This window comes from Triticum dicoccoides, chromosome 4A (genome assembly GCF_002162155.2).
Source record: "Triticum dicoccoides isolate Atlit2015 ecotype Zavitan chromosome 4A, WEW_v2.0, whole genome shotgun sequence".
NCBI classification, from domain to species: domain Eukaryota; kingdom Viridiplantae; phylum Streptophyta; class Magnoliopsida; order Poales; family Poaceae; genus Triticum; species Triticum dicoccoides.
The window spans coordinates 720362848-720367035 of NC_041386.1; positions in this window are offsets into that span (position 1 = coordinate 720362848).

The following is a 4188-nucleotide window of genomic DNA, read 5'->3' on the forward strand; positions in this document are numbered from 1 at the left end:
TGCCAGCGGAGCGTTGCACCAGGCCCTCATACATGCCTTAAGGTGCGGTGGCATGTCTGAAGAGGTAGCACGCGGCTCCGGGGTGTGGCCCCCTCAAGGACGGCAATGACACGGTAGTAAATGTTCTGCGGTTCTCTTGTTGCATGAATATTGCTGAACACTCTCAGCATTAAAAAATCATGAATTTTTTACACGGCGCGGGCACATGTGATATAGGATGTGTGGTAATTTATCATAGTTTTTGGTGATGCGGAAGTATCTCAACAGTTCCCTCTATGCGGATTTCTCTTCGCGTGTCTACGGTTGTGGCAAGCGGTCTTCGGGGGCTAGCTATGCCGCCAGATCTTTGAAAATACTATGCTGCCAAGCGCAGCCTAAGTGTACCAGCAGTCTCAGAGCAAGCTACAACATAATTTCCAGAGCTGCGACGCCGTCTATCGAGGGTTGAAAATTGGCACTTGCTGGGTGGCCCTTGTTCCCTTTCCTAGACGATGATCAGTTATTCACCGTGGAATTGATCAAGTTGGTGTCAAATTCTGTTTTCATGGAGTTGAACAGCTGCCATTCTGATGAACATGAGAGGATGCAACGTTGCACTGTTCACCGTGTATCAACACATAATCTGCTTCTAGCATGTATGGGTACGATTACCAATTTGGTTGTGCCACTATGTTCTATAGTTGTTTGTAAATGAGGAATGAGGAGACATGGTACTCCTACTATGCAAGCCAATGGAACTTGTAAAGTAGCCAGATATGACTCCTCTGTTTTTCACCTGTAACATCATATAGACATACCACATCAGCTTTTTTATATCCGTTGGTGTCACTTTGTAATTAAATCGCAGTTTCCTCGTTTCTGTTGTCAATGATTTGATAGAACAGAACTTGATTAAGCAAGAAGTTGTTTGAGATTCAGTATGGGACGTTGTAAAGTCTTACTCTTGGCATCCTTGTGATCAGGCAATGCCATTAATTTGTCCGTGAGAACATCTTCTCGCGCACTGTTATAATGGTGTTATACCAAAATGTATGTACTCGAGATGGATGTTGCCTCACTAGTAGAAAAAGGGCCAAACGTGAAGCACATTAGTGCCGGTTTGTATTTGAGCCGGCACAAATGTATACATTAGTGCCGGTTCCAACGGCTAGCCGGACCGCTCTCATTAGTACCGGTTCGTGACTAACCTTTAGCACCGGTTCGTGCCACGAACCGATACTAATGAGAGTGGTGGCAGGATGTTGTCAGTCTGGGCCCCCTCCAGCACCTTTAGTACCGATTCTTGGTACGAACCGGTACTAAAGGTCGTCCTACATAAACCCTTCGTCCACCCGAGCTCACTCTGTTCTTCCCCTTTCCCCTCTCCTCTCTGTTCTTCCCCTCTTCCTCTCGAGCTCATCACATATTTTGCCCAAAATTCGTCAAGATTTGAAGGCCCCCATCGATTCAAATGATCACAAAGGTTAGCAACTTTGTCCTTTCATCTCTCATTGCTAGATTAGCTCTTGCAATGCTTTATATAGTTATTAATTTGTGAGTTTAGTAATTTGGGAGGAAATATATATGTGCTAGTATTTGATTTATATGCAATTTGAGGTTAAAATAACACTTAGTTTGCATATGTAGGTGTGGTTTACTTAGTGCCTTCTAAATCTCCGTCGTAACCACCGTCGATCGCCCGCACCGTCCCGTCGCCGGCACCACCTTGTGGTGAGCCTCTTGTTCATGAAATTTTATATAAAAAATTGATGTTTGTGTGATTTGGACATATAGTTACTCGTATAATAATTATCTTACCCGTACGTTGTTTGTTATACATAGTGCCATGGTTTTGATATCCGTCCCCGTCGGCCCTCGTCCTTGTTAAGATTCGGATGTGGTATATTCTCTTTTAAAACTATTTGTTGCATTTCGTGTTTATGACAAATTATGCCCATCAAGTTGACATAGATATTTTTATCTAGGAGTTATGTGAACCGGAAATTCCAACCGACCCTATTGTCGAGAGGTTAAATTTAGTTGAAAGAGAAAACGAGTACTTGAAAGAAAAATTGAAAAGAATTGAGAGGGGAGAAGATGGAATTGGAGTTGCATGTTGCCGATGTCGTCGATGATCACAAGATCAAGATGGAGAAAATGCGCTTGAAGATTAGAAAGATTAGAAAATATGCCATCGATAGTGAGGCTTGGTATCATTATGCTGTTGGATCAATTGTTACATTAGTTGCGATCTTGATCGCATTTGTTGTTGCATTTAAATGCTTTAGCTAGAGAGTTATTTGTTTGTTGCTTTTAAGTGTTGTATGAACTTTATGTATAAACTTGTATTAATTCGGTCTATTCGGTGTTGTGTAATGAAGATGAGCCGGCAATGGATGTACGATGACCGATGCTCTCCCCAGTTCGTTGAGGGCGTGCATACTTTTCTGGTTGCGGCTGAGGCAAATAGGCGGGCGGATGGTTTTATGCCTTGTCCATGTGCTGGCTATAAGACTGGTCGCAATTACTCTACGTCAAGAACCATTCACGTCCACCTGTTTGAGTCCGGTTTCATGCCCCACTATAATGTTTGGACCATGCACGGAGAAAGAGGGGTTATGATGGAAGATAATGAAGAAGAAGAGGACGACGACAGCTATCCTGGCCATGGGTTCCCTGAATACGATGATACAACAATGGGGGAAGAAGCTGAGCCGGTAATGCGGGAAGAAGCTGAGCCGGCAATGCGGGAAGAAGCTGAAGAAGAGGCATCAGATGAGCCCGTTGATGATCTAGGTCGGGCCATTGCTGATGCAAAGAGAAACTGCGCAAGTGATTTGGAGAAGAAGAAGTTGCAGCGCATGTTAGAGGATCACAAAAAATTGTTGTACCCGAATTGCGTAGGTGACAAGAAAAAGCTGGGCACCACACTGGAATTGCTGCAATGGAAGGCAGAGAATGGTGTATCTGATAAGGGATTTGGAAATTTCCTGGTAATGATAAAGGATATGCTTCCAAAGGACAACGAATTGCCCGAGAGTACGTACGAAGCAAAGAAGGTTGTCTGCCCTCTAGGGTTAGAGGTGCAGAAGATACATGCATGCCCTAATGATTGCATCCTCTACCACGGTGAGTACGAGGATTTGAACGCTTGCCCGGTATGTGGTGCATTGCGCTATAAGATCAGCCGCGATGAGCATGGTGATGTCGAGGGCGAGCGCCCCAGGAAGAAGATTCCTGCCAAGGTGATGTGGTATTCTCCTATAATACCACGGTTGAAACGTTTGTTCCAAAACAAAGAGCATGCCAAGGCGATGCGATGGCACAAAGAAGACCGTAAGAAAGACGGAAAGTTGAGAGTACCAGCTGACGGGTCGCAGTGGAGAAAAATCGAAAGAAAGTACGGGAAGGAGATTGCAGATGATGCAAGGAGCGTATGGTTTGGTCTAAGCGCAGATGGCATTAATCCTTTTGGGGAGCAGAGCAGCAACCATAGCACCTGGCCTGTGACTCTATGTTTGTGTAACCTTCCTCCTTGGTTGTGCAAGAAGCGGAAGTTCATTATGATGCCAGTGCTCATCCAAGGCCCTAAGCAACCCGGCAACGACATTGATGTGTATCTAAGGCCATTAGTTGAAGAACTCTTACAACTGTGGAATGGAACAGGTGTACGTGCGTGGGATGAGCACATGGGGGAAGAATTTGACCTAAAGGCGTTGCTGTTCGTGACCATTAATGATTGGCCTGCCCTCAGTAACCTTTCAGGACAGACAAACAAGGGATACAGCGGATGCACGCACTGTTTGGATGATACCGACAGTATATATTTAAATAGTTGTAAGAAGAATGTGTACCTGGGACATCGTCGATTTCTTCCGAGCAGGCATCCCGTAAGAAAGAAAGGCAAGCATTTCAAAGGTGAGGCGGATCACCGGACGAAGCCTCGCCACCGTACTGGTGCTGATGTACATGATATGGTCAAGGATTTGAAGGTGATATTTGGAAAGGGTCCTGGCAGACAACCTGTTCCAAAGGACGCTGACGGACGCGCACCCATGTGGAAGAAGAAATCTATATTTTGGGACCTGCCATATTGGAAAGACCTAGAGGTCCGCTCCGCAATCGACATGATGCACGTGACGAAGAATCTTTGCGTGACCCTGCTTGGCTTCTTAGGCGTGTATGGGAAGACAAAAGATACACCTGAGG